At 39.8% G+C, this 23,988-nt stretch overlaps 1 protein-coding gene across 22 annotated transcripts in view; it reads left to right on the top strand.

Annotated features, from left to right (window-relative positions):
• dtna (dystrobrevin, alpha) overlaps positions 1-23,988 on the top strand; it is a 438,543-nt gene that overhangs the window by 215,103 nt on the left and 199,452 nt on the right. The window lies entirely within an intron of this gene.

The following is a 23,988-nucleotide window of genomic DNA, read 5'->3' as shown; positions in this document are numbered from 1 at the left end:
TTGGTTTCAGAGAGATATTTGTTACTTGCTGGCCACACACAAACTGACTTCCACCGATCAGTCGCTTCAGTGTCTTGCTGAAGAAACGTACCCCATCCCAGTGATAACCTCTACTTACAGTCACTACAGAGTTCCTTTTGTTTCCCTTATTTCAGGAAAAACACTCTAGCCAGCCATTTCCTCTTGTAAGGACAAAAAGAGTTTTGAACAGGCTGAACTCAGAACTCACAACCTGTCTTCAAAATGGGGTTTTCAACAAGTCTGCCAGGTTGTTCATGCTGCAGCCTCAAAAGCAGAACTGACTTCTCTCTCTCCCTCTCTCTCTCTCTCTCTCTTTCTCTCTCTCTCTCTCTCTCTCTCTCTCTCTCTCTCCCCTTCCCCCTCCCCCCCAACCACTTTGTAAAATCTTTATCAGCACTTGAGCCCAGACTTTTTATTTGCACCAGCTTTTGAAATTCTTTTCAAAGACCAGTGTCTTTGCAAAAATCACTGGTGCCTGAATGTCTAACTTCATCAAAGTTCTTACTTGCACTTCACATCTTATTTAAAATGTATCTATGAGGTGTCCTACACTGAATCCCCACAATTTATCTCTTTTAAAGACATTTATATATATAAATATAACACCTGAGCTCATGTGGGGCTTTGATGCACTGTTAGCCCAATTTGGTAACATCATTGAGTGACTGGAGGAAGTTGACAGGTTGGAGATTGGGAGATTGTCCTCATTTCAGGTAGCTCCCTCCATGCTCTCTTTCCATTTCTTCTTTACTCTTCACTCTACTTGGTTCTCCGCTGTCCTCAGAGTTGGCATAAGAACAAATCTAATTTGGGAGGCATTAGGGTCACTGTTTTTTTTGGAAACATCACACTGGTGGAGGTGGTGGCAGCAGCGTCGGACTGGGCGAGATGGGGGTAGGAGGGTAGAACTAGGGAGATGGCGGCGGCAGGAGTGGGGACCTCGGGCTTCCAGGCAGGTGTGGCAATAGTGGTTGGGAGGTATCTGGGATTGGAGTGGGGACCTCAGGCTCACAGGCAGGTTCAGTGATGGGATTGGGGAAGTATCAAGGATTGGAATGGGATCCTTGGGCTCCCAGGCAGGTTCAGCGACAGCAGTGAAGAGCTGTCTGGGATCAGAGTGGGGATCTTGGCCTCCCGGTCAGGTTCGGCGATGGCAGTGGGGAGGTGTTGGGGATCAGCCTCCTGGGCAGGTTTGGTGACAGCGTTTGGAAGGTGTCTGGGATCGGCGATGGCTGATACAATTATTCTGCTGATGCTTCTGGGCTACTTACAGCCATTTCTCAGTTATCCAAACAATGCAGTTAACTGATATACATCCAGTCCTGAGCATTTGGGATAATTGGAAACATATTGTATTTGGTTTTATGTGTACGTACCTTGCATCAGGACCATTATTCCCACACAATTGCTTCGATGATTTAATACTTTCTCATGCCATTGATACCTTTGATCTAGATTTATTTCCCTTAAGCTTATTTTCCGTACTCTATCAATTTTATTAGATTTGTTTAAAAAAAAAATCAGCTGGTTATGTTCTAGCGAATTAAGAAAACACAAATAAAATAACTAATGAAAAGTCTAAGTCAGTATGTGGTGTCAGTAGAAGCTAAGAGCATTCAGGTGACTCAGTTGTTGTTGGTGCTGTTGAAGACAGGTGAATGAATGTTAATTATAGCTGACCAGTCTAGAGGAGGTCCAACTGAAGAGAGATTGCAAGAGGGCAGAAGAAAAATAATCATCAAACTGCACAACATTGCAGTTGCTAAAATCTGAAATAAAGATAATGTTGTAAGTAGTCAGAAAGGTAGCTTCTGCAGAAAGATAAAAACTGAGCTTACCTTACCTCACATCAGAACTAACCAGATCTGAGTCGAACAAGAAAATTCTATTCCAAAAGTTGACCTCTTCCTGCACCTGACTCCTTTGTTTTTCTTGCCTTCCTCTCCCTTTGTCTGGCATCTGCCAGACTTCTGTCTCTGTCCATCATATTTCACTGCACCTGGGTCACCAATCCCACATGGGGCCGTTGTCTCACCCTTCCCACCTTGACCTCTTTACACTGGTTTCTCTACAACATTTATCCTGTCTCAATACAGGATTTCGGCTCAAGACACCAAGCATTCTTTTTTCTCATACTGATAATGCTTGACCTGCAGAGTTCCTCCAGCAGATTGTGTTTAGCTTCATATTTCAGCATTTGCAATTTCCTGTGTGTCTTGTGTCATTTCCCAGAAACTGCCTGTGGTAAACCACTGTTATGTCATGATTGGCTTCTGGCTGGATACGCCTCCTGAGACTGATCCTTTCTATAGCCCCTTGCATGTTCCCCTTTCTCTTTATTTTGATCAGTCAATGAGGTTGTAGGTAGTTCCTATCTTTAGTTAATAAAAGCCTGATAGTTTCACAATATCTGCATTTTGTGATTATTGATGGTTCATCACTGCTGAATTCAATTGTTGTGTTTTGGGGGCTGCAGTATGCCAAGAAGGAAGATGAGGTATTTTTTCCAGTTGCTGTGTACGTTGTGTGGGTGCCTGGCCTGCTGAACATTGCCAGCATTTGCTATTTTCATTTACAGCATTTAATTTCTTGCTTTTATGGCACTGATAAGATTTGCTTCAAGTATGAGAAAATTTGGGAAGTACAAACAAGAAGGGTGAGTATAGGGTTAATGGTTAGTTATGTAAGAGTGTGGATGAACAGGGGGAGCGTGGGGTTCAATTCCATACATCCCTCAATTGATAGAATAGTTAAGAAGGCCTATGGGTTGCTGGGCTTTATTAATAGAGGGATTGAGTTCAATAGTAGAGAGGTAATGTTGCAACTCTACAAATCTCTGGTGAGACCACACTGGAGTATAGGAAGGATGTGGAAGCTATGGAGAGGGTGCAGAGGAGATTTACCAGGATATTGCCTGGATTGAGAAACAAGTCTTCTGAGGCAAGGTTAGCAGAGCTGGGCCTTTTCTCTTTGTAGCATAGAAGGAAAAGAAGAGACTTGATAGAGGTCTACCAGATTGAGAGACATAGATAGAGAGCACCTGTTTCCCAGGACAAGAACAGCAGACACCAGAGGACGTGTACAAAGTTAAGGAAGGGCAGTTTTGGGGAGACATCAGGGGTAAGTTTTTTTATACAGAGAGTTGTGGGTGCCTGGAATGCCTTGCCAGAGATGATGGTGGAGGCTGAAACATTAGGGGGATTTAAGGCACTCTTAAATTGGCACATGGATGAAAGAAAAATAGTGTTAAGGGGATGGTTTAGTACTTTTTTTTAAAAGGAATATGTGTCAGCATAACATCAAGGGCTGAAGAACATGTACTGTGCTGTAGTGTTCTATGTATTGGGGGTGTAGATTAATGGGATGTAAATTGGGCAATACAGATGCATGGGCTGAAATGGTTAGTTAGTGTTTGTATGTCCAAAAAAAGTTCCTGATCATTTAATTCATATCAATTATCAAGAAGTCCATAATCCCTGCCCCACTGACACCATTGTCAACTATTTTAAACCCTTCCTTAATTTAAGGAATTGTCTCCAGAGGAAAACCTTAGTGACAGCAAACTCTGGCACTTGTCAGTGAGTCATCTTTGCGATTCTGGCTGCTTTTATAAGGGCACAACATGTTTTTGGCTCTGTTGTTCTCCATAGACCTTTTCAGAATCACATCAGCCAGAAGAACTAAATTGTGAATAATTGAAGAAATGAATATTTTGAGCCTGATATATTGTTGACTCCTGCAGAATTAGTGAGTTTCTGTGATACATAGCTATTCCATGGGATCTATTGGAAGAAGTTGAGCATTTATTTATCATTAAGGAATTAGAATAGAAGCAAGGCTTTCCTTCTTGAAAGTTTAATTCCTTTCATACAATAACAAGTTTGTTTCAAAAGGAGAAAGATATAATTACATAATGTAACATATTAGAGCTATGCAGTAACACATTGTGAAAATGTATACTTTTTTGTGTTGAGAAAATGAAGTTTATTCACTAATTGGCTGCATAGTATATTTTATGTTAGTAATCCTCTCAAGAGAACTGCTATTTCTACCATTTCCATAGCAACCTTTTTTGCCCATTAGTTCCATATCATTCCACGCCTTGTCTATTTAAGTACCTATCTAAATGCCTCTTAAACAAAGTTATTGTACCTGACTCCACTAAAGAAGGGCTCACAAAGAGCCTGAGGAATGGAAGGCTTCCTGATGGTGTTTGAGGTTTTGATCCGGAGCTGGGATCGCCGATGAGTCAAATAGGAGTCTGTGTGGCTGCAGAGGCTGTGGGAGTGCTGGAGTTGAATCTGTGGACATTCAGTGACTCTGAAAGGACCCAATTTTTCTTCTCTTTCTCTTTTAATGTAAGAGGCACTGGATGACGCTAATGGTGACTCTTTGACTTCCTTGCAGCAGGCAGAGAGAATTTCATGTAATATTACATGTTCTGTACTATTACATGACGATACAGGAATCTTGAATATCACTTCACCGCCTCCTTCCATCAACGTTCTAGATATCAATCTCTTTCAATACCAAGAGAAAAGATTCTTACTATCTTCTGTAAAACATGTCTGCAGACACAGTGATTGAAGTAAAAACACAATGTTGGAGAAAGTCAGCAGATCAAACAATATACTTTATCGAGCAAAGATAAATATACATGGCCAATATTTCATTAGGGTATGAACCCTTCATTAGGGTATGGCAAAATGCAGGCAGGCACCTGAATAAAATGGTGGGTGAGAGATAGGGAGAAGTGCACAGTCCCAGAGGCAGGAGATAATAGGTGGATAAGGGATGGAGGGTACACCAGCAAACAAGGGCAGGGGGGATGGCTCTGTAAATGGAGAGAGGAGGGGTGGAGAACTGGAGAAAAGAAGAGAAAGGGAATAGGAAGGGAGGAAAAACAAAGAGAAGGCTGGCAGAAATTGGAAAAATCGACATTAATGCCATTCTGTTGGAGAGTCCCCAGACAGAAAATTAAGTGCTGCTCCTCCAATTTACAGGTGGTCTTGGTGGGGACCTATCAGTATGGTCATGGGGTGCAGAAGTGAAATGGTTGGCGAACAGAGCAAAGGTGCTCAGCAAAATTAAGTGATCTCCCGGACTATGTCTAGTCTATCTGACGTAAAGAAGGCTACAACGGGAGCATTGGATCCAGCAGATGAATTACTTTGCTTGAAAGAACTCTTTGGGATCCGGAATGATGGTAAGAGACGAGGTGTGGATGCAAGAGTGGGGATTTCTGTGGCTGCAGGAGAAGGTTCCAAGAAGGCAAGTAATGAGAAGGGATGAGATGATGAAGGAGCCACAGAGGGAGTGATCCCGATTGAAGATGGAGAAGGGCAGATGTGTCTGATGGTGTGATCATGTTGTAGATGGCGTACATTGTGGAGGATAATGTGTTGGATGTGGTGGTCAGTAGGATGATAGGTAGGGACACCATCTTCTTACTATATTCTTATCGATGCATTTTAATTTTACATGCATCTATCAGGTTACCATCAGCTTCCTTTGCTATGGAAAACAAGCCCGATCTATCCAATTTCTCCTCATTATTAAAGTCCACCAATCCAGGCCACATCCTGGTGAATTTCCTCTGTATTCTGCCCAGTGCAACCACATCCTTCGTGTAGTGTGGTGACTAGAACTGAACACAATAATCCAAGTGTGTTCTGATCAGTATTTTGTAAAGTTGCAACACAAAGTAAGAAGATATGTTTCTGGTTTTGAGAAGGGCACTAAGAAAAGAGGCTTGATACCTTGATGAAAGGCTCAAGCCCAAAACGATGTGTATGTATCTTTGCTATTTAAGTACTCTGTTTGACCTGCTGAGTTTAATTCCATGAAAGGGGCCACAAATTTTTGAGAAAAGGGGTCCTTTTCGAATACTAATTGTTCATAGTATACATCATAAAGGAAAGGTAAAAATCTGGAGGTTTTTTTCATACAGGTCAGTAAAAATGTTAAAGCTGGTTATTGAAAATTGATTTCACTGCAATTTTGCATGTTTATATGTACCTTTTGTATTATCTGCAGAAGCCTGTAATACTTCAAACCTGATCATGTGATCTCAAGGAAAGATCAATGTAGTCTTTATTTTGGAACATTTTAATTGTCCAGTTATCTTTTTCCTTGTGTAAACCTCCCCAAAAAATGTCAAATGAGTGGTCTGGACAGTTCTGAGTTGCTCACAGAACAACCAGATTTAACCAACATGTCCCTTGAAATGATGCCACTGAAAATAAGAACCTTTAGATTGCTTTCTTTGAGGTCAGAGATCACAGATCTCCACTGCATTATTCCTTATTTACCTTGGGAGATCAGCCCATGGAGATTCGTTCCATGTCATTCACAGTTGCCTCACCTCAAAATCACTCTCCTCGCTGCATGAATAAAGAATCCATTTCTATATTGAACCAGTGACAGGGGCAAATTCTTTTCCTTAAGCCCACACAAGTAGAGAGAGCAGGCCTACACATTTTGCTACCTTACCGTTGTGGCATATTACAGTATGGAAACCGGGTTTTCAGCCCAACTTGCCCACACTGACGAAAATGCCCCATCCATACTAGATACTTAAAGTCAATGTGGAGACCTCTCTGGTCGGAACACTTGAATGCTGTGCTGGATTATCTTTATGGCCACCATTTTCATAAAGGTATGTCTCCTGCTGACATAATTCTTCAGCTAGTTTTTTGAGTTTCCCTGATCCCTGCATGCACTCTCATCCTGTTCTTGTCAAGGCAACATCCATTCACTTAGCAGCAATGTTCCTTGTGAGCTGGAAGACTTTGTTCATTCGAGGGAACTCACCTGCTATGCTGAATGGCAGCAGCTGCAGGAACTACGTTAATCAGGAGAACACCATCTTTCGATTGGCTTTACAAGAGTAAATTCAACAGTGCTTTCCTGTGAACCTGCTACTGAAGAACTTGATCTTGATGTAACTTCCATAACTGACAACAACATATGGCCAAGAGAGATAAAGCACTTAGCTATGTGAATTTATGTTTTGCATACTTTGGACAGGGGTTAATAGGAAAGGAAACTGAACAGAACAACGCCTTGGGCGGCATGGTTGGCATAGTGGTTAGAGTGATGTTGTAACAGGGTGATCGGGACCAGGGTTCAAATCCTGTGCTGTCTGTAAGGTGTTTGTATGTTCTCCCTATGTCTGCGTGTGTTTTCCCCAGGTTCCCCGGTTTCCTCCCATGGTTTGAAATGTATCGGGGGTTGTAGGTTAATTGGGTGGCAAGGGCTCGTTGGCTGAAATGGCCTGTTACAGTGCTGTATGTCTAATTTTTTTAAAATAAAATTTAAAATAAAGTCCTGATGCAAAGAATTTTAATAACAAAGGGTGACTTTTGCAACAAAGTGTAACTTGAAATACAAAGATTTTGAACATTATAAAAGGCAAAAAGCAATTAAAGCTCTTATTTTAGTCAACAAATAGTCAATGTATAAAATTATGAACTAAATTTGTGGATGATGTATGACTTCAGTCAACTGGATAGAATGTGATCATTTAAAACGATGATAGAATGGAACAGGGGAGACATGAGGGGTAAGTTCTTTACCCAGAGTAATGGGTGCCTGGAATGCATTGCCAAGGGTGGTGCTGGAGGCTGGTACAATAGAGACATTTAAAAGACTCTGAGATAGGGACACGAGTTTAATCAAGAAAAAAATTGCTCAGAGCAAGATTGGGAGCCAGTTATGTTCTAATGAAATTGGCCATATAGTTGTTTTTTTTTTAATCCATTTGTCAAGAAACCTATTTGAATTAATTCTGACTTGCCACAAAGCAGTGGATAAGAAACCATCAATAAAACAGGAACAGCATTTGAATTATATATTTTATATATCCTCTGGATGGGTCAAACTGATTCACATTAAATTAGTCTTTCTGATGTACAGCATTTTTGCTTTGTGGGAAAAGCAACTGAGGAAAATGACAAAATGAAGTGAATGGAAATCATAAATAAATCTGGGGACCAATGAATGGAAGATTTATTGCATCCATACATCATGAATCATATTTCAGAAATGCTTCTTAGTCCATCGTATATAAGTAATTTATTTTCTGTGAAGTAACTTGTCAAATGCAGTAAAATATCTCAAACAAAGCATGGATAACTAACCATTGAAACTACTTCCGCTGGAATTGGATGAGGATAAAGTATTGATCACAATAACTGATACTATTCAGTGTCCATGTAATGGGGTGTACTTTTCACAATTAATCCGATGACCAGGGCTTCTTGAAGGCAATAGCACTGTTCAGTTCAAACATCCAGTTTTATCCATTTAACTCCACTGAAGCATGAGAACACTCAGCTTTCTAGTGTAAAGGCAATGCTCAAACAAATAACAATTCAAGAATGATCTTGGGTTAGATAAACTTGAGCCAACGCTGCCAAAAACATCCTCAAGTCAGTCAAGAATAAATCTATTTGAATCTGTCACTATATAAAATCTTCACTTCAATTAAATGCCACAAAGTGAATCAAATTTAATTGTGTACTTTTGAGATTTCATTATTTTATCAACTTAAGAAAATGTTCTGGTCAATGTGCAGACAGTAAAGTCTATAAACATTGGGAATTTGTTTTGAGTGATGTGATTCTTGGATACTGATGGTTAGGACACTGGAAACTCCAGTGGTTAGAAACTACTTTGTCAGATTTCAATGCTGCAATATCAAAGCCAGTTGCGTTCATTGTATAAATTCCAATATTGGTTGGTTTATTACTAACATTGCTTCAAATTCTTTTTATTTTGTAGAAGCAATTATCATCTTGCCTTTAAAATCAAGAAATGTGGGAGATAGTATTTTAAAATTGCAGTTTTTAAAATATTTTTATTTATTACTCAAAATAAATCATACAGTCAAAATCAGAAAACAAATATACATAGTATTTTCACCCCCTATAATTCCCCACCCCCCTCTAAACTACCCTGAAAGAAGAAAAAAGAACAGAAAATAGAAAAGAAGAGGAGATCAGCTCAATAACAATCATTAAATGTTGCCATGGTTTGGTGCAACCCTAACGCCCACGGGGGGGAAAAAAAGACACTAGAAATTCAAACCCATATATTTCATGTATGAGCTCCAAACCTTAACAAAAAAGGGATAGTTATTATGTAAATTATATGTTATCTTTTCCAGCGGAATTCAAGACCACGTTTCCATATGCCACCATTGAATACTTAAATCAGTCTCATTTTACCAAGTGATTGCCAAACATTTTCTTGCCACAGCTAACGCTAGTCTCAAAAAAGCAATTTGAAACTTATCTAATTATATTTCCAAGCTCAATTTTTTAATATAACCCAATAAAAATACCAGAGGTTCAAGCAAAATTTTGAATTTAAATAAACCTTCTAAAAATTCCTTAATTCTATTCCAAAAAGGTTTCACTATCTCACATGACCAAATAGAATGTAAAAAAGAACCAACTTGTTTGTAGCACCAAAAACATAAATCAGAAGAAATAAACATATTTATTTAACTTCTCAGGAGTTAAATATAACTGATGTATAAAATGATAATAAACCAGTCTATATCCTGCATTCACTAATTTAGTTATACTATCCTCACATAATCCAATCATCCTGAGAAATAGATATAGACAAATATTTTTCCCACCTGAGCCTAGATTTATAAATATCTGACATATACATTTTATGTTGTAATAGAGCATATATCTCAGATATAGATCCCTTCTTACCCCCTTCGGTAAGTAAACTTTCAAATTAGACCATCGAGGCAATCTTAGCGTACGTACAAAATAATCTAAAAGTAGAGCTCAAACCTGATAATTAAACAAAGTATTTGAAAAAAATCCATATTTTTCCTTCATTCTTTGAAACAAAATAAAATACCCAGCTTCATAAAAGTCCTCTACCAACTTAATACCTTTTTGTTCCCATATTTTCAAAAGCTCATCCACACATAACTTTATTTTATACTCGTCCACACTCACCTTAATATTACTATCTTGCATAATCAACTGAGCCAAAGGTTCAATAACCAAGGCAAATAGAGCTGCTGACAAAGGACAGCCCTGTCTAGTTGATCGAGATAATCAAACAAAGAAGATACATGTCCATTTGTCACAACTCTAGCAGATGGGTTTTTGTATAAAGTCTTCACCCAGCCAATAAAAAGTGGCCTTAATTTAAACTTCTCCAACACTTTAAACAAAAAACCCCATTCCACTCGCCAGATTAGAAGAGGAGGAGGAACAACTTCTGGAGGAACCAGAAGGCCTGGCTAAGAGTAGGCCTGAATTGAGAAGAACTTTTAAGTTTAAATTTGATCCATAATAAAATCTCAGTTTCTGACTATGCCAGATATAATGTGCACCTGTAGCGGCAGCTACACTGCTACTGAAAGAACACACAACCAGACGGGTTGAGCTCAGTGAGCAGAACTGATTTATTGTAGGCTGCTGGGCTAGACTTGTACTCCCAGCCCGGACCCGTCTGAGAACCACCATGGGGGGCGCTGATGTCACCCAGGCATCACGTGGTTCCCAGCCCGGATCTGGCTGAGAAGAAGGGGAAACCTCTGACGACGCCATTTTGGCCGGATGCCCCACTGGGTGGATTACAAGCAGGGCCGGATCACCTGCCTAGTGGTGTGCTGCCACACACCCAGTCTAAGTGGAAGACTTCTGGTTAGGCATTTTTGAAAACCAGGTTTGCCCTGACAAGTTCAAATGATGGCAGTATAAGACTAAGAAAAAGAGATACCTATTAAGTGTTTAAATTGATCCAGTTAAAGGTAGTGTCCACTACCTTTTGCAGGGATTTTCACTCAGAGGTATTGGTGTGCCAGTATCAGGCCATGATGCAGCCAGTCAGCACACTTTTCACTGCACATTTGTAGAAGTTTGCCAAGGTTTCCGATGCCATACCAAACCTCTGCAAACTCCTGAGAAAGTAGAAGCACTGACGTGCTTTCTTCATGATGACATTAGTGTGTTGGGTCCTCTGAGATGGAGACTCCCAGGAATTTAAATTTGCTCACCCACTCCACCTTTGATCCCCCAATTATCACTGGATTGTACACTTCTGTTTTTTTTTCTTTCCTAAAGTCCATAATCAGCTCCTTGATTTTGGTGACATTGAGGGCAAGGTTGTTGTTAGTACAATGTTCAACCATGTTTTCAATCTCCATTTTGTATGCTGACTCAACACCCCCATTTATACAACCCACTACAGTGATATTGCCAGCATATTTGTAGATGGTGTCATTGATGAACTGAGTCACACAAAAAAAAAGGAATAGAGCAGGGGGTGAAGAATGCAGCCCTGTGGAGTTCTGGTACTTTTGGAGATTGAAGAGGATATGTTCTTATCAATCTTCACTGATTGTGGTCTGGAGGTGATGAAATTCAGGATCCAATTACATAATGGGATATTGAGGCCCAGGTGTTGGAGTTTGATGATCAGTTTTGAGGGGATGATGGTGTTGAATATCAAGCTGTAGTCAATAAAGTGCTTCATGATGTGTGTGTCTTTGACAAGTGTTCCACAGCTGTCTGCAGAGCCAGTGTGAAGGCATCTGCCATAGACCTGTTCCTGTGGGAGGCAGATTGGAACAGATCTTTGTTGCTGTTCAGATAGGAGCTGATACGCTTCAACACCAGCCTCTCAAAACATGTCACTGTGGATGTGAATGCCACTAACTGGTTGGTGATCATTTAGATAGGTTACCATACTCTTCTGGGACACAGGTAGGATTGGGGCCTTTTTTTTTTTAATTTTTTTTTGTTTCACACCATAAATCACATTAACCATGGTACACACTTTTTCCTTTTCACACATATACAGTGCCATTTTCTCCCCCCCCCCCTCCTCCCATCCCACCCTCCCTACCTCCCCCCTCCCGTCCATTTAAGGTATACAATCTAGGATACATTAAACCAGTCAGACAATGTTGTCATTCAATAAAAATACACCAGAAATTCTACTCAGTCCATTCTTTTCATTTCCTTTTCCTTCCGTTAACTTAGGTAATAATTGTCCCCGGTAGGTTTTCGCTATTGTATTTAATGTAAGGCTCCCATATTTGTTCGAATATTTCAATATTATTTCTTAAACTATATGTTATTTTTTCTAATGGAATACATTTATTCATTTCTATATACCATTGTTGTATTTTCAAATTATCTTCCAATTTCCAGGTTGACATAATACATTTTTTTGCTACGGCTAGAGCTATCTTAACAAATCTTTTTTGTGCATCCTCCAAATCAATTCCAAATTCTTTATTTTTTATGTTACTTAGGAGGAAGATCTCTGGATTCTTTGGTATATTGTTTTCTGTTATTTTATTTAATATCTGATTTAGATCTTCCCAAAATTTTTTTACTTTCTCACATGTCCAGATTGCATGAATTGTTGTTCCCATTTCTTTTTTACATCGAAAACATCTATCAGATACTGTTGGGTCCCATTTATTTAACTTTTGAGGTGTAATGTATAGCCTGTGTATCCAGTTATATTGTATCATACGTAACCTCGTATTTATTGTATTTCTCATCGTTCCGGAGCATAGCTTCTCCCATGTTTCCTTTTTTATCTTTATATTTAAATCTTGTTCCCATTTTTGTTTAGTTTTACCATTTGTTTCCTCATTCTCCTTTTCTTGCAGTTTAATATACATATTTGTTATAAATCTTTTGATTAACATTGTATCTGTAATCACATATTCAAGGTTACTTCCCTCTGGCAAACTCAAACTGCATCCTAATTTATCCTTCAAGTAGGATCTCAATTGGTAATATGCCAGCGCTGTATCTCCAGTTATATTGTACTTATCTTTCATTTGTTCAAAGGATAAGAATCTATTTCCTGAAAAACAATTTTCTATTCTTTTAATCCCTTTTTTTCCCATTCTCTAAAGGAAAGGTCTTCTTTGGCTTGGCTTCGCGGACGAAGATTTATGGAGGGGGTAAAAAGTCCACGTCAGCTGCAGGCTCGTTTGTGGCTGACCAGTCCGATGCGGGACAGGCAGACACGATTGCAGCGGTTGCAAGGGAAAATTGGTTGGTTGGGGTTGGGTGTTGGGTTTTTCCTCCTTTGCCTTTTGTCAGTGAGGTGGGCTCTGCGGTCTTCTTCAAAGGAGGCTGCTGCCCGCCAAACTGTGAGGCGCCAAGATGCACGGTTTGAGGCGTTATCAGCCCACTGGCGGTGGTCAATGTGGCAGGCACCAAGAGATTTCTTTAGGCAGTCCTTGTACCTTTTCTTTGGTGCACCTCTGTCACGGTGGCCAGTGGAGAGCTCGCCATATAATACGATCTTGGGAAGGCGATGATCCTCCATTCTGGAGACGTGACCCATCCAGCGCAGCTGGATCTTCAGCAGCGTGGACTCGATGCTGTCGACCTCTGCCATCTCGAGTACCTCGACGTTAGGGGTGTGAGCGCTCCAATGGATGTTGAGGATGGAGCGGAGACAACGCTGGTGGAAGCGTTCTAGGAGCCGTAGGTGGTGCCGGTAGAGGACCCATGATTCGGAGCCGAACAGGAGTGTGGGTATGACAACGGCTCTGTATACGCTTATCTTTGTGAGGTTTTTCAGTTGGTTGTTTTTCCAGACTCTTTTGTGTAGTCTTCCAAAGGCGCTATTTGCCTTGGCGAGTCTGTTGTCTATCTCATTGTCGATCCTTGCATCTGATGAAATGGTGCAGCCGAGATAGGTAAACTGGTTGACCGTTTTGAGTTTTGTGTGCCCGATGGAGATGTGGGGGGGCTGGTAGTCATGGTGGGGAGCTGGCTGATGGAGGACCTCAGTTTTCTTCAGGCTGACTTCCAGGCCAAACATTTTGGCAGTTTCCGCAAAGCAGGACGTCAAGCGCTGAAGAGCTGGCTCTGAATGGGCAACTAAAGCGGCATCATCTGCAAAGAGTAGTTCACGGACAAGTTTCTCTTGTCCGTGAACTCTGCATGCCAAACTGCATGAGTTTTTCAAGCTTTGTTGGGACCAAGGTAAACTGCCTCAGGATCTTCGTGATGCCACCATCATCACCCTGTACAAAAACAAAGGCGAGAAATCAGACTGCTCAAACTACAGGGGAATCACGTTGCTCTCCATTGCAGGCAAAATCTTCGCTAGGATTCTACTAAATAGAATAATACCTAGTGTCGCTGAGAATATTCTCCCAGAATCACAGTGCGGCTTTCGCGCAAACAGAGGAACCACTGACATGGTCTTTGCCCTCAGACAGCTCCAAGAAAAGTGCAGAGAACAAAACAAAGGACTCTACATCACCTTTGTTGACCTCACCAAAGCCTTCGACACCGTGAGCAGGAAAGGGCTTTGGCAAATACTAGAGCGCATCGGATGTCCCCCAAAGTTCCTCAACATGATTATCCAACTGCACGAAAACCAACAAGGTCGGGTCAGATACAGCAATGAGCTCTCTGAACCCTTCTCCATTAACAATGGCGTGAAGCAAGGCTGTGTTCTCGCACCAACCCTCTTTTCAATCTTCTTCAGCATGATGCTGAACCAAGCCATGAAAGACCCCAACAATGAAGACGCTGTTTACATCCGGTACCGCACGGATGGCAGTCTCTTCAATCTGAGGCGCCTGCAAGCTCACACCAAGACACAAGAGAAACTTGTCCGTGAACTACTCTTTGCAGATGAAAGGAAAGGTTATCTATTGTAAAAGGGAGTAACTTGTTTTGCGTCAATTGTTTTGGTAATTGATAATTTGTTTTATTTCTTTCTACATGAATCTTCTTCCAAATATTGAGGAGATGATGTAATACTGGAGAAATTCTATGTTGTACCAATTTTTCATCCCATTTATATAATATATGTTCAGGTATCTTTTCCCCCATTTTATCTAATTCTAATCTCGTCCAATCTGGCTTTTCCCTTGTTTGATAAAAATCTGATAGGTATCTTAATTGTGCGGCTCTATAATAATTTTTAAAGTTTGGCAGTTGTAAGCCTCCTTGTTTACACCATTCTGTTAATTTATCTAGTGCTATCCTCGGTTTCCCCCCTCTCCATAAAAATTTCCTTATTATTTTCTTTAACTCCTTGAAGAATTTCTCTGTCAGTTGTATTGGCAATGCCTGAAATAAGTATAATATCCTTGGAAAAATGTTCATTTTAATACAGTTTATCCTTCCTATTAGCGTTAGTGGTAAATCTTTCCAATGCTCTAAATTGTCCTGTAATTTTTTCATTAGTGGATAATAATTGAGTTTATATAGTTGGCCGAGATTTTTGTTTATTTGTACACCTAGGTATCTTATTGCTTGCATTTGCCATCTAAATGGTGATTCCTTCTTAAATTTTGAGAAATCCGCATTATTCATAGGCATTGCTTCACTTTTATTTACGTTTATCTTGTAACTATATAATTCTTTTATTGATAGTTCTGGTTCTGTTAAGTACACTATAACATCATCCACAAATAAACTGATTTTATATTCCTTGTCGTTTATTTTTATTCCTTTTATATTATTATCTGTTCTTATCAATTCTGCTAGTGGTTCTATAGCTAACGCAAACAATAAAGGTGATAGTGGGCATCCCTGTCGTGTTGACCTGCTTAAGTTAAATTGTTTTGATACATGTCCATTTACTGTCACTTTCGCTAATGGTCCCTTATATAATGCTTTAATCCAATTAATATACTTCTCCGGTAAACTGAATTTTTGCAATACTTTGAACAAATAATTCCATTCTACTCTGTCAAAGGCCTTCTCTGCGTCTAAAGCAACTGCTACTGTTGGTGCTTTATTCCCTTCTACTGCATGAATTAAGTTAATAAATTTACAAATATTGTCTGTTGTGCGTCTTTTTTTGATAAATCCAGTTTGGTCTAGATTTACCATTTTCGGTACATACTCTGCTAATCTGTTTGCTAATAATTTAGCTATTATCTTATAATCTGTGTTAAGTAAAGATATTGGTCTATATGACGCTGGTGTGAGTGGATCTTTCCCTTGCTTTAGTATTACTGTAATTATTGCTGTTTTACATGAATCTGGTAAGCTTTGCGTTTTATCAATCTGGTTTATTACTTCCAGGAGGGGCGGAATTAATAAGTCTTTAAATGTTTTATAGAATTCTATTGGGAATCCATCCTCTCCTGGTGTCTTGTTATTTGGTAATTTTTTTAATTATCTCTTGTATTTCTACTATTCCAAATGGCTCTGTTAATTTATTTTGTTCCTCTATTTGTAGTTTTGGTAGTTCAATTTTAGTTAGAAATTCATCTATTTTCCCTTCTTTCCCTTTGTTTTCAGTTCGGTATAATTGTTCATAGAATTCTCTAAAGTTTTCCTTAATTTCTTTTGGATTATATGTAATTTGTTTGTCTTTTTTCCTTGATGCCAATACCATTTTCTTAGCTTGTTCTGTCTTAAGCTGCCATGCTAGGATTTTGTGCGTTTTTTCACCTAGTTCATAATATTTCTGTTTTGTCTTCATTATATTTTTCTCCACCTTATATGTTTGTATTGTTTCATATTTTATTTTTTTATCCGCCAATTCTCTTCTTTTAGTAATATCTTCCTTCATTACTAATTATTTTTCTATATTTACTATTTCCCTTTCCAACTGCTCTGTTTCCTGATTATAGTCCTTCTTCATCTTGGTTACATAACTTATTATTTGCCCGCTAATGAATGCTTTCATTGCATCCCATAGTATAAACTTATCTTCCACTGATTCCGTATTTATATCAAAATACATTTTAATTTGTTTTTCAATAAATTCTCTAAAATCCTGCCTTTTAAGTAACATGGGGTTTAATCTCCATCTATACATTCTTGGAGGGATGTCCTCTAACTTTACTGTCAATATTAAGGGTGAATGGTCCGATAGTATTCTAGCTTTATATTCTGTTTTTTTTACTCTATCTTGCATATGAGCTGATAATAAAAATAGGTCTATTCTTGAGTATGTTTTATGTCTAGCCGAGTAATATGAATATTCCTTTTCCTTTGGGTGTTGTTTCCTCCATATATCCAAAAGTTGCATTTCTTGCATCGATTTAATTATAAATTTGGTTACTTTGTTCTTTCTGTTAATTTTTATCCCAGTTTTGTCCATATTTGAATCCAAATTCAGGTTGAAATCCCCTCCTATTAATATGTTCCCTTGCGTATCTGCTATCTTCAAAAAGATATCTTGCATAAACTTTTGATCTTCTTCGTTAGGTGAATATACATTGAGTAGATTCCAAAACTCCGAATATATCTGACATTTTATCATTACATATCTCCCTGCTGGATCTATTATTTCCTCTTCTATTTTAAATGGCACATTTTTACTAATTAATATAGCTACTCCTCTTGCTTTTGAATTATACGATGCTGCTGTTACGTGTCCTACCCAATCTCTCTTTAATTTCTTATGCTCCAATTCAGTTAAATGTGTTTCTTGCACAAATGCTATATCAATTTTTTCTTTTTTCAGTAAATTTAACAGTTTCTTCCTTTTAATTTGGTTATGTATTCCATTAATATTTAAAGTTATATAGTTCAACGTAGCCATTTTATACTTTGTTTATCTCCCCTTTCCGTTTCTCCATCATTACCTTTCCTTCTTATCCATTTCTGTTTTCTTGTTTTGAATCCTTTATAAGACAACATTCCTAAAACATCAAACATTTTCCTTATTCTCCTATTTAAAACTTCTTTAGCCCCAATCCCCCCTTCCCCTCCTGAGTTGTCCTTTATCCCTTGTCGGACAACCACATCTCCCCTCTCCATTTGGATTTGCGAATTCACTCGCAAGTGTCAGCTGATTTTGCAGTGACCGTAACACCCCCCCACCCAGCCCCCCCCAGAAAAGATTTCAATTTTCATATGTGACAAAGGTCACTCTTTTAATTCCCTCCTTATTCCCTCTATTCCTTTTCCTTCCCTTATTAATTCTTGTCTATACTATCTATATTTTCCTCTAAATACGGATACATTCATGTATGCACATTATACATATACACACATATACCTCTTTACCCACATACATATAAATCGTGGTCATTTTTACTCTTATTACATGTCTTCATCTCTCTGTTTGTTTTGTAGTTGTTCTGCAAATTTCCTTGCTTCCTCTGGATCCAAGAATAGTTTTTTTTCCCATAAGATCGTTTTTGATGTTTTGAACTCCTTCCTCCTCTTCAGGAGTTCAAAACTTATGTCTTTTTAGTTTGCAGTCTTTTGTACTCTCGTTACATGTCTTCATCTCTCAGTCTATTTTGTAATTGTTCTGCAAATTTTCGTGCTTCCTCTGGATCCGAGAATAGTCTGTTTTGTTGTCCTGGAATAAATATTTTCAATACCGCTGGATGCTTTAGTATAAATTTATACCCTTTCTTCCATAAAATCACCTTTGCTGTATTGAACTCCTTTCTCTTCTTCAGGAGTTCAAAACTTATATCTGGATAAATGAAGATTTTTTTGCCCTTTGTACTCCAGTGGCTTATTGTCCTCTCTTACTTTTTCCATTGTTTTCTCCAGTACCTTTTCTCTTGTAGTATATCTTAGGAATTTTACTAAAACAGATCTTGGCTTTTGTTGTGATTGTGGTTTAAAGGCCAATGCTCTATGTGCCCTTTCTATTTCCATTTCTTGCTGTAGTTCTGGACATCCTAGGATCCTAGGGATCCAATCTTTTATAAACTCTCTCATATTCTTGCCTTCTTCATCTTCCTTAAGGCCCACTATCTTTATGTTATTTCTTCTGTTATAATTTTCCATTATATCTATTTTCTGAGCTAACAGTTCTTGTGTCTCTTTAACTTTTTTATTAGATTCCTCTAATTTCTTTTTTAAGTCCTCTACCTCCATTTCTACTGCTGCTTCTCGTTCTTGCACCTTGTCCATTCTTTTTCCCATTTCTGATAAGGTCATATCTATTTTATTCATTTTCTCTTCTGTGTTGTTTATTCTTCTTCTTAAATCATTAAATTCTTGCGCTTGCCATTCTTTAAATGACTCCATGTATTCTTTGATAAGAGAAAGTATATCCTTTATCTTGCCTTTCCCTTCTTCTTCTATTTCACTGTACTCTTCCTCTTCCTCTTCTTCTTCCTCTGGGTTGGCCATCTGTTGTTTCTTTGTTGCCCTTTTCTTCTCTTCTTTCTTGTTTTCGTTGTCTTCTATGTTCTCCTCTTGCTGCAGGTGTTCTGCAGCTGTCGTTGGCAGCTGTGGAGATCGACTCCCCAGCTGGTCACCCCTCCCGTCGGTGTGTTTTTTTCCATGCGCATCGCGCATGCGTGAAGAGTCGCGCATGTGCTGTTGCGCACTTTTACTCGGCTCAGCGAGCCATTTTTGTAGTCCATATTCTACCGACCTGAGGGAGCGGATTTCTCTCTCCACCGCGGGCCTCTTCGAACAGGTAAGGCCTTTTCCTTCATCTTCCGTTGTCTTCTCTTCCTCTCTTCTTACCGTTGGTTTCGACTTTTCTTTTTTCGTCGCCATCTTCTTTCCACCTTTATATTCACTTTACTTTGATTTTTATTTTTGTGCCTTTGTGTTTTGCTTTGTTTTTTCTAACTTTTCTGGAGAGGGCTGGAGTTCACCGTCCGGCCACTACTCCATCACGTGACTCCTCCTATTGGGGCCTCCTTGAAACAGATGTGTACCACCCGCTGCCACAGTGAGATGTTGAAGTAATGAGCCAAGTATCAAGATGTGCCAAGATCACGTGGTGATAGATGTTGTAGATCATTATTGGAATAATATAGTCATATTGTCCATGACTCCCACAGTGCAATGAATTCAATGTGTCCAGGAAAGTTTTCTGAAACAATATATAGATGGCTACACTAGAGAGGGTGCAACACTTGGGTCCCCTCTTGAGAAATGAGGCAGGGCAAGTGACCAAGGTGTCACTGTGGAGTACTTTAGGACCAGTGACCATAACAGTATTGGTTCTAAGGTATTTATGGAAAGTTTACAGGAGGTTCACATTGAAGTCTTAAATTGGGGAAAGGCTAATTTAGATGGCATTAGATAGAAACTGGTAAAATTTGATTTGGAGAGATGATTTGCCGGAAAAGAAACATCAGCCAAATGGAAAGTTTTTGGAGCTAGCAAAGTTTAAAAAATGACATGATTCTGAAACTGTGAAAGGTAAAACTAGCAAGATCAGTGATATTTCAGCTCTGGTCAAGAATTCTTCTTTGGCTTGGCTTCGCGGACGAAGATTTATGGAGGGGTAAAGTCCACGTCAGCTGCAGGCTCATTTGTGGCTTACAAGTCCGATGCGGGACAGGCAGACACGGTTGCAGCGGTTGCAAGGGAAAATTGGTTGGTTGGGGTTGGGTGTTGGGTTTTTCCTCCTTTGTCTTTTGTCAGTGAGGTGGGCTCTGCGCTTTTCTTCAAAGGAGGTTGCTGCCCGCCGAACTGTGAGGTGCCAAGATGCACGGTTTGAGGCGATATCAGCCCACTGGCGGTGGTCATTGTGGCAGGCACCAAGAGCTTTCTTTAGGCAGTCCTTGTGCCTCTTCTTTGGTGCACCTCTGTCTCGGTGGCCAGTGGAGACCTCGCCATATAACATTATCTTGGGAAGGCGATGGTCCTCCATTCTGGAGACGTGACATACCCAGCGCAGTTTGATCTTCAGCAGCGAGGATTCGATGCTGTCAGCCTCTGCCATCTTTAGTACTTCGATGTTGGAGATGAAGTCGCTCCAATGAATGTTGAGGATGGAGTGGAGACAACGCTGGTGGTAGCGTTCTAGGAGCCGTAGGTGATGCCGGTAAAGAACCCATGATTTGGAGCCAAACAGGAGTGTGGGTATGACAACGGCTCTGTATACACTAATCTTTGTGAGGTTTTTCAGTTGGTTGTTTTTCCAGGCTCTTTGTGTAGTCTTCCAAAGGCGCTATTTGCCTTGGCGAGTCTGTTGTCTATCTCGTTATCGATCCTTGCATCCGATGAAATGGTGCAGCCGAGATATGTAAACTGGTTGACCGTTTTGAGTTTTGTGTGCCCAATGGAGATGTTGGGGGGCTGGCTGATGGAGGACCTCAGTTTTCTTCAGGCTGACTTCCAGGCCAAACATTTTGGCAGTTTCCGCAAAACAGGATGTCAAGCGCTGAAGAGCTGGCTCTGAATGGGCAACTAAAGCGGCATCGTCTGCAAAGAGTAGTTCATGGACAAGTTGCTCTTGTGTCTTGGTGTGAACTTGCAGGCGCCTCAGTTTGAAGAGACTGCCATCCGTGCGGTACCGGATGTAAACAGCGTCTTCATTGTTGAGGTCTTTCATGGCTTGTTTCAGCATCATGCTGAAGAAGATTGAAAAGAGGGTTGGTGCGAGAACCCAGCCTTGCTTCACACCATTGTTAATGGAGAAGGGTTCAGAGAGCTCATTGCTGTATCTGACCCGACCTTGTTGGTTTTCGTGCAGTTGGATAACCATGTTGAGGAACTTTGGGGGGAATCCGAGGCGCTCTAGTATTTGCCAAAGCCCTTTCCTACTCACGGTATCGAAGGCTTTGGTGAGGTCAACAAAGGTGATGTAGAGTCCTTTGTTTTGTCTCTGCACTGGTCAAGAATAAGAAGGAGGCATATAGCAGGTACCATCGGTACTTGTGTACTAGTTAATCCCTTGTAAAAATCGACCCCATTTTTGGCCAAAAAATTGTTTATTTTCCATATATACCATGTAAAAGTTGACCCTCCTATCAAAGTACCTAACACCCCAATCGCGAACCGTTCCCTCTGCCACCTGCCCTTTTGAACTCCCAAAACCCTGACCGTAGATCCTTGTCTTGGCCGCCCAAACTTCCGACCTCATCCTGGATGCCTTACCACAGGAGTTCCTGACACCCCAACAGCGGATCCTTCGCCCCACCCCCACCACCCACCCACCAGACCTCCAGATGCCATCCGAACTCCCAATGCCTTGATCGATGCAGTTGCTTACTGTATTCAAAAGTAGTATCCATGTAAAGGTCGATTTCTCCCCCCACCACACACCAAGTTTGATCTGAAAAATTGGTCCCCAAAACTCAACTATTACATGACTCAACTCAAAAACTCAACTATAATATGGTATAGGAAGCTGGGATTAAGTGAATTGAGTACAGGTGATTTAATAACTTAAGAGGGAAATCAAGAGGCGATATATAGTTCTGTTGGATAATGCAGATGAATATAAAGACATAAGTGTAACTTGGAAGAAAATAAGGATTATTTAAGATCAGCAAGATTTTTATTTGTGGAGCCACAGATGAGTGAAGTCTTAAATGAATATATTTCATACATATTTATCATCGAGAAAGACAGGATGGTAGGAAATGTTAGGAAATTAAAAGAGATGCCTTGAAGAGTGGCTACATTACAGAAGAGTTGCTGAAGGTCTCTAGACCCACATAGATCCTATAGATTTTTTTTATCCAAGGACATTTGAGAAGCTCAGAAGAAATTGCAGGAATCCTAGCAAAGATATTCTCAACATTATTAGCCACAAGTAAGGTGCTGGAAGATTGGAGGGTGTCTAATCTCATATCACTAGTTTATATAAGAAAGGCTGTAAACCACAGACTGGTGAATCTTACCAGTGATGGATAATTTATTAGAGGGAATTCTGAGAGACAATGTACATGCATCTGATTAGGGATTTCATGCATAGGAAATCAAGTCTTCCAAATTTTGCTCACTCTTATACCTTCCACCCACCCCAACAAAAAACTTTTATTCAGTTGTCCGTCTGATTTTTGGCACTCCTGAAGAAGGGCACAGGTCTGAAATGTCAACTACCTTTTACTTTCTATGGACTGCACAAGACCTCGGCATCTGCAGATTTTCCTGTATACCTACGAATTTTATTGAGTTTTTTGAAGAGGGGACAGTGAATTTTGATCAGTGCAGTATGATAAATATTATCGATGTAGGCTTTAGCAAGGCCTTCAGCGAAATTAAAATTAAACTACATGGAGTCTCAGGTGAATTAACAAATGGGATACAAAATTGGCTTGATGGTGGGAGCCAGAGATGTTGGAGAGTTGTTTTTCAGACTCTAGCCCTGTTACCAATGGAGTGTCACGGGAATCAGAGCTGGATCTGCTGTTGTTTACCATTTTATTAATAACCTGTATGAGAATATTGGTGGTATGGTTAGTAAGTTTGTGAGTGATACTAAAATTGATGGCACAATGAGGATATTGTTCCCATATGATTTTAATCAATTGTCAGTGAGTTGATGGGGTTTAATTTAAATATGAGATTATGCATTTTCATAAGTCATTCGGAGCAGGATATTCACAGAAAATGTTATAACCCCGGGTAGTGTTTTCAAATTCGAAGACCTGGGGGTACAGTTTACAGTTGCATAAGGCTTTTGTTGGCCACATTTGGAATACAATGTGCAGTTCTGTTTGACTTGCTATAGGAAGGATGTCATTGAATTGGAAATAGAGCAAAATAAAGATTCATGACGATGTCCTGTGACTTGAGTACTTGAGTTATAAGGCCAGGACCTTTACCCTTGGAGTGTAGGGTGCTGAGGGATGATGTCAAAGCTGTATACAAAATGATGTGGGTCATAGATAAAGTGAATCTGCAGGCATTTCTCCAAAGTAGAGGGCAAAGATTTTAGGTGAGAGAGGAGAGATTTCAGAGGGATCTGACAGAAAGTGGTGCATATATGGAACAAGCTGCTAGAGAAAGAGATGGAGGTGGGTATAATGTCATTTAAATTTAGTCAGGTACATGCATAGGAAAGGATAAGAGGAATGGGTCATGTCCAGGCAAATGGGATTAACTCAGAAGGACCACTTGATTGGCATGGATGAGTTGGATCAAACTGCCCATTTGGTGTTATATGACTCTCTAACCGATGATGTGAATACTGGCGTAAAACTGTAGGCAAAATGGGCTTTAATACTGAAGTAAAATTTAGGGAATAAACCAACATATTTATATCCTACGGAGAGAAGCAGCAATTTTGTAGAACTGGAGAATTCTGGAGAAA

Source organism: Narcine bancroftii, chromosome 2, assembly GCF_036971445.1.
Source record: "Narcine bancroftii isolate sNarBan1 chromosome 2, sNarBan1.hap1, whole genome shotgun sequence".
NCBI lineage: Eukaryota > Metazoa > Chordata > Chondrichthyes > Torpediniformes > Narcinidae > Narcine > Narcine bancroftii.
This window is presented reverse-complemented; position numbering and strand designations above follow the sequence as displayed.